Source organism: Apis cerana, unplaced genomic scaffold (assembly GCF_029169275.1).
Source record: "Apis cerana isolate GH-2021 unplaced genomic scaffold, AcerK_1.0 scaffold1_AcerK, whole genome shotgun sequence".
Taxonomy (NCBI): domain Eukaryota; kingdom Metazoa; phylum Arthropoda; class Insecta; order Hymenoptera; family Apidae; genus Apis; species Apis cerana.
The window spans coordinates 180,001-187,500 of NW_026893559.1; the positions used below are offsets into that span (position 1 = coordinate 180,001).

Sequence of the window (7,500 nt, forward strand, 5' to 3'; positions counted from 1 at the left end):
CGAGAACACTCACGCAGGTCCGTGACATTTTTCATTGTTACATACCACACGCTAGCACATGCATTTCGATTCTGTAGTCTCGGTCACGACCGCGACGAACGCCAACGAACGTCCAACAATCGCTCGTACGTCGCGCATCTTCCTCCTTGTAACTTGTCCTTTCCTCGATTTTTGACACCCGACTCGGAAACGTTCGATTTTAAAGAACGACGGCGGGGATTACAAAAAAAGAGAGAAAAAAAGGATCAAATGTACGAAGAGTAACGATACGCAACGCAAGCAGTATTTGGGTTACGTGAACGACCCTCAGCCAGGCGTGGTCCAGGAATTGTATCCGTGGACCGCAATGTGCGTTCGAAATGTCGATGTTCATGTGTCCTGCAGTTCACACGTTGACGCGCAATTAGCTGCGTTCTTCATCGACCCACGAGCCAAGTGATCCACCGTTCAGGGTAATCGTATTTTTCTTTTTTATTTTTTATATTAAGGAAACGACGAGGATACCCCGATACTGAATCCTTTTTTTTTTTTTTTTTAAACCGTCGCTCAACCTGGAGAGAACGACTCTTCTTCGAAGCATGGTCGCAGAGCCCATACGCTTAAAAAAATTCGATATTGAAAACTATAATTCGTTCAGGTATATATTGCATTCTCGATAAAATTCGATGGGATACGAATTTCGGTTGGCCTCGAGCGGTCTTACCTCCCAATTTCCGAAGCGAATATCCGCTAACGGTACGGGTGTCCGACTCACGACACGATGGCCTCTCTGTATAACCGAACATAATTCGATATTCCCCTCTGAACGAACAACGTTTCAACTTTTAAATAAGAAGCGATAAAATCGGGCTCACGTCGACGCGATGCATCTTGGTTTCGCCGTTCTTGGTTTCGTCGGTTTAAAGCTTACAACGACGACGACCATCACACCATCCACCCATGGGTAGGAAGCACGATTCGAGAATGATTATAGCGTATAAGAGAAAAGAGGTCGAACTGGTATCCATCGAAGAGAACGTCGCGAAACAAAGTTCGACGGCGGCTCGTCCATCCTTCGATTTCGTTTTACTATCGACGCGCTACTTGTCCTTACCGCTTTTTCGATTATCATTATCTCGACAGCTTCGTTCGATCCCAAAGTCTTGGTGTGCGGTCCTCGTCCATCTCCCGTTTTATAACGGGAGCTCAGGCAACGAAAATAAAAAAGAGAAAGGAGGTACAGAAATGTGAATTTGGTACTTTTCTTGCACGTATCTATATACATACACATACGCAACGCACGCATATACGTTCATAAAGACGGCGGGTCTATTTAAAAAAGACCTCACGCAAGCGCCTTATTGTGTTGTCAAGCCATTTGTCATTTTATTTTTGTGTTTTCAATATATTTCAGTAGGGACGTAATGTTATTAAAGCGGCGGGTCATTTAAAAATTCGACCTCACGCAAGCGCTTTTTTTTTCTTTTTTATCATTTTGTATATACCATTATGCATATACATACGTGATACGTACACGTACGTGCAAACCGTACCTTTATAAATCTTTATTAAAAATATACATCATCGAGACGGCGGATCGCGTCCGTATATGCATCCGTAAACGCACACACGACGACGACGATCTCACGCAAGCGTCCCTTTGTATCTTTTTGCGTACCATAACGACATTCATCTCGTCGAGACGGCGGGTCCGTTTATTCGATAAATAGACCTTCACGCAAGCGTCTCTTCGAGCTTATTTATCGTTATTCCTCTCTCTTCGTGTCGAATTTTCGTGTCTGGTAAGAAAAAAAATTCGAAAATGATCGAAATCAACGGATACAACGGACGGAAGGGATTTCTTTTTCTTTCCCTCCTCACGTAAGCCATCGTTCCGTGATTTCATTATTCGTTCGATGTACAAAGTACATTTTGGTATTTGGTAATGGAATCGAAATTCCATTTTATCCTTCTCCTTGTTTATCTCTTTTTGTTACGCATTCTCTTTTTGTATGTTTCATTCGTTAATGATCCTTCCGCAGGTTCACCTACGGAAACCTTGTTACGACTTTTACTTCCTCTAAATGATCAAGTTTGGTCATCTTCCCGGTAACATCGGCAATGCCGAGACATTGGCCGCGCACCAGTCCGAAGACCTCACTAAATCATTCAATCGGTAGTAGCGACGGGCGGTGTGTACAAAGGGCAGGGACGTAATCAACGCGAGCTTATGACTCGCGCTTACTGGGAATTCCTCGTTCATGGGGAATAATTGCAAGCCCCAATCCCTAGCACGAAGGAGGTTCAGCGGGTTACCCGGGCCTTTCGGCCAGGGAAAACACGCTGATTCCTTCAGTGTAGCGCGCGTGCGGCCCAGAACATCTAAGGGCATCACAGACCTGTTATTGCTCAATCTCGTGCGGCTAGAAGCCGCCTGTTCCTCTAAGAAGATTTGTTTGTACGTTGGTAGTAAAAACCCACCGACCGAAGCCGAGGGCCTTCGAGATACCATAAGTTACGTCTATTTAGCAGGCTAGAGTCTCGTTCGTTATCGGAATTAACCAGACAAATCGCTCCACCAACTAAGAACGGCCATGCACCACCACCCACCGAATCAAGAAAGAGCTATCAATCTGTCAATCCTTCCGGTGTCCGGGCCTGGTGAGGTTTCCCGTGTTGAGTCAAATTAAGCCGCAGGCTCCACTCCTGGTGGTGCCCTTCCGTCAATTCCTTTAAGTTTCAGCTTTGCAACCATACTTCCCCCGGAACCCAAAAGCTTTGGTTTCCCGGAAGCTGCCCGCCGAGTCATCGGAGGAACTTCGGCGGATCGCTGGCTGGCATCGTTTATGGTTAGAACTAGGGCGGTATCTGATCGCCTTCGAACCTCTAACTTTCGTTCTTGATTAATGAAAACATTTTTGGCAAATGCTTTCGCTTCTGTCCGTCTTGCGACGATCCAAGAATTTCACCTCTAACGTCGCAATACGAATGCCCCCATCTGTCCCTATTAATCATTACCTCGGGGTTCCGAAAACCAACAAAATAGAACCGAGGTCCTATTCCATTATTCCATGCACACAGTATTCAGGCAAAGGTAGCCTGCTTTAAGCACTCTAATTTTTTCAAAGTAAACGTATCGGCCCACCTCGACACTCAGTGAAGAGCACCGCGATGGGATATTAGTTGGACCGCCCGCAAGGAGCTAAGCCCACCGATAGGACGTACCACATAATGCCAGTTAAACACCGCGAGCGGTGAACCGACACTGTGACACACAGATTCAACTACGAGCTTTTTAACCGCAACAACTTTAATATACGCTATTGGAGCTGGAATTACCGCGGCTGCTGGCACCAGACTTGCCCTCCAATTGGTCCTCGTTAAAGGATTTAAAGTGTACTCATTCCGATTACGGGGCCTCGGATGAGTCCCGTATCGTTATTTTTCGTCACTACCTCCCCGTGCCGGGAGTGGGTAATTTGCGCGCCTGCTGCCTTCCTTGGATGTGGTAGCTGTTTCTCAGGCTCCCTCTCCGGAATCGAACCCTGATTCCCCGTTACCTGTTACAACCATGGTAGGCGCAGAACCTACCATCGACAGTTGATAAGGCAGACATTTGAAAGATGCGTCGCCGGTGCTAGATGACCATGCGATCAGCACAAAGTTATTCAGAGTCACCAAAACAAACGATGGACGAACGGACGAGCCGTCCGCCACCGATTGGTTTTGATCTAATAAAAGCATTCCTCCCATCTCTGAGAGGAATTCTGTTTGCATGTATTAGCTCTAGAATTACCACAGTTATCCAAGTAAATGTGTCCACGATCTAATGAACCATAACTGATTTAATGAGCCATTCGCGGTTTCACCTTAATTCGGCATGTACTGAGACATGCATGGCTTAATCTTTGAGACAAGCATATGACTACTGGCAGGATCAACCAGGGATCTTAGTTTATTATTAATATATTTTGCCAATTTTGACATATATATATTTTTCGTCGTCGGTGCCCCTCACCGATCGACTACAATAGGTCTTTATAAATATTCGAGCACGTATCAAGCATGCTAAACATTTGGTAACCTTTTGAAAAAATTTAATTTCATAAAGCGCGTAATATAAATTCACGCTGAGGCATATCCCAATGTAATATCAGCACTTCCACAATATGCCCCGTTCATTCACAATTTCAAGAATCATACTTCACAATATCATATATATAAAAATTATAATATAATATTGTGTTTTATTTAACAACGTGGTGTTACAATAACATCGCACGTCGTTTCTTTTCTCTCACTTTTACAAACTCAAAGCTCATCATACGAAACGTGTCGTATTGCAAGCCACCAAGAACTATTCGACACGCCCGTACGCCCTAGGGATTTATATATCCTTAGGTGTTAGAAAGGCCCGATCGCTCGAGGCTAAAAGTTGATGCTCAGTCGTACAAGTACACATGGCAAAAGCCATACATACAGGTCACCAGCGTCCCCTATAGGTCGCTTTGCCGCTCAAGAGCCATTCGGTCATAGACACCGACTCGCGGCTATGCAGTGTGGAGAAAGATCGGTAAGAACCGGACAGAAACAGTCGAGAAAGTATTTCCCGAGGAGCGGTGTACCGTATCTCGACCGAGATCGTAGAACGGACACGCGCCCGACGCTGCTCCGCCCGGCCGCACCGGACCGTCGCTTCTCTTACAGTAACCGAACGGCCGGCCACCATGTCGGCGCCGACCGGGCTAATGCACGGCCGCTTATGGTGCAAAACCGCTGTAGCGACAGACCGAGCGGAGGGTACGCTGGAACTTAGACTTCGATCGATGATCATTATCATTATACAAATTGGTAAAAAAAATTACAAATATATTAACAGGATGGTATAAATGAAAGGTCAATAATAGATTTTTTCAAAAAATTAAATTTTTTTCTCGATAAGAAAAGTTACGAAAAATTAATTTTTAATAAAGGAACAAAAAAATTAACAATATAAAAATTGCAAAGGATAAATATAAATTGATTAATGAAAAAAAACATACCAGTTATAACGTTATTTATCGAGAAATTAAGAAAAAAATGCCCGAGTCATGTCGGTTCGGTGGCCCGACCGTACGCGCAAAGTCCCCGGTCATGTCGGTTCGCCCGTTCTATATATATCGCTCAGAGTAAAAAAAAATTATAAGTATATTAACATGACGGTATAAATGAAAGGTCAATATTATATTTTTTCAAAAAAATTAAATTTTTTTTTCTCGATAAGAAAAGTTACGAAAAATCAATTTTTGATGAAAGAACAGAAAAAATTAACAATATAAAAAATTGCGAAGGATAAATATAAATTGATTAATGAAAGAAAAACATACCAGTTATTATGTTATTTCTCGAGAAATTAAGAAAAAAACACCCGAGTCACGTCGGTTCGACCATAGCTCGATCGTACGCGCAAAGTCCCCGGTCATGTCGGTTCGCCCGTCTTACGCGTATAGCGCAAAGTCCCCGGTCATGTCGGTTCGCCCGTCCTGCGCGTATAGCGCAAAGTCCCCGGTCATGTCGGTTCGCCCGTCCTACGCGTATGGCGCAAAGTCCCCGGTCATGTCGGTTCGCCCGTTCTATATATATATCGTTCAGAGTTCCCCGGTAAAAAAATTATAATTTATATTAACATGACGGTATAAATGAAAGGTCAATATTATATTTTTCAAAAAAATTAAATTTTTTTTTTCTCAATAAGAAAAGTTACGAAAAATCAATTTTTGATGAAAGAACAGAAAAAATTAACAATATAAAAAATTGCGAAGGATAAATATAAATTGATTAATGAAAAAAACATACCAGTTATAAGGTTATTTTTCGAGAAATTAAAAAAAAACACCCGAGTCACGTCGGTTCGACCATAGCTCGATCGTACGCGCAAAGTCCCCGGTCATGTCGGTTCGCCCGTCTTACGCGTATAGCGCAAAGTCCCCGGTCATGTCGGTTCGCCCGTCCTGCGCGTATAGCGCAAAGTCCCCGGTCATGTCGGTTCGCCCGTCCTACGCGTATGGCGCAAAGTCCCCGGTCATGTCGGTTCGCCCGTTCTATATATATATCGTTCAGAGTTCCCCGGTAAAAAAATTATAATTTATATTAACATGACGGTATAAATGAAAGGTCAATATTATATTTTTTCAAAAAAATTAAATTTTTTTTTTCTCAATAAGAAAAGTTACGAAAAATCAATTTCTGATGAAAGAACAGAAAAAATTAACAATATAAAAAATTGCGAAGGATAAATATAAATTGATTAATGAAAAAAAAACATACCAGTTATAAGGTTATTTTTCGAGAAATTAAGAAAAAACCCCCGAGTCACGTCGGTTCGACCATAGCTCGATCGTACGCGCAAAGTCCCCGGTCATGTCGGTTCGCCCGTCTTACGCGTATGGCGCAAAGTCCCCGGTCATGTCGGTTCGCCCGTTCTATATATATATCGTTCAGAGTTCCCCGGTAAAGAAAAATTATAATTTATATTAACATGACGGTATAAATGAAAGGTCAATATTATATTTTTTCAAAAAAATTAAATTTTTTTTTTCTCGATAAGAAAAGTTACGAAAAATCAATTTTTGATGAAGGAACAGAAAAAATTAACAATATAAAAAATTGCGAAGGATAAATATAGATTGATTAATGAAAAAAACATACCAGTTATAAGGTCATTTTTCGAGAAATTAAGAAAAAAATACCCGAGTCACGTCGGTTCGACCATAGCTCGATCGTACGCGCAAAGTCCCCGGTCATGTCGGTTCGCCCGTTCTATATATATATCGTTCATAGTTCCCCGGTAAAGAAAAATTATAATTTATATTAACATGACGGTATAAATGAAAGGTCAATATTATATTTTTCAAAAAAATTAAATTTTTTTCTCGATAAGAAAAGTTACGAAAAATCAATTTTTGATGAAGGAACAGAAAAAATTAACAATATAAAAAATTGCGAAGGATAAATATAGATTGATTAATGAAAAAAAACATACCAGTTATAAGGTCATTTTTCGAGAAATTAAGAAAAAAATACCCGAGTCACGTCGGTTCGACCATAGCTCGATCGTACGCGCAAAGTCCCCGGTCATGTCGGTTCGCCCGTCCTACGCGTATAGCGCAAAGTCCCCGATCATGTCGGTTCGCCCGTTCTATATATATCGCTCAGAGTAAAAAAATTATAAGTATATTAACATGACGGTATAAATGAAAGGTCAATGATAGATTTTTTCAAAAAAATAATTTTTTTTTTCTCGATAAGAAAAGTTACGAAAAATCAATTTTTGATGAAAGAACAGAAAAAATTAAGAATATAAAAAATTGCGAAGGATAAATATAAATTGATTAATGAAAGAAAAACATACCAGTTATTATGTTATTTCTCGAGAAATTAAAAAGAAATTATCCGAGTTATGTCGGTTCGCCCGTCCTACGCGTATGGCGCAAAGTCTCCCGGTCATGTCGGTTCCCTCGTTCTGTACATATCGCTCAGAGT

The 7,500-nt window shown here is 41.6% G+C and overlaps 2 non-coding genes across 2 annotated transcripts; both read right to left on the reverse strand.

Annotated features, from left to right (window-relative positions):
- Positions 1-300: 300 nt before the first annotated feature.
- LOC133667706 (5.8S ribosomal RNA) lies at positions 301-455 on the reverse strand. Its single transcript, XR_009833322.1, has one exon. It is a non-coding gene; the product is annotated as a 5.8S ribosomal RNA (ribosomal RNA).
- A 1,549-nt stretch (positions 456-2,004) lies between these two features.
- On the reverse strand, positions 2,005-3,927 carry LOC133667688 (small subunit ribosomal RNA). Its single transcript, XR_009833309.1, has one exon. It is a non-coding gene; the product is annotated as a small subunit ribosomal RNA (ribosomal RNA).
- Positions 3,928-7,500: the final 3,573 nt, after the last annotated feature.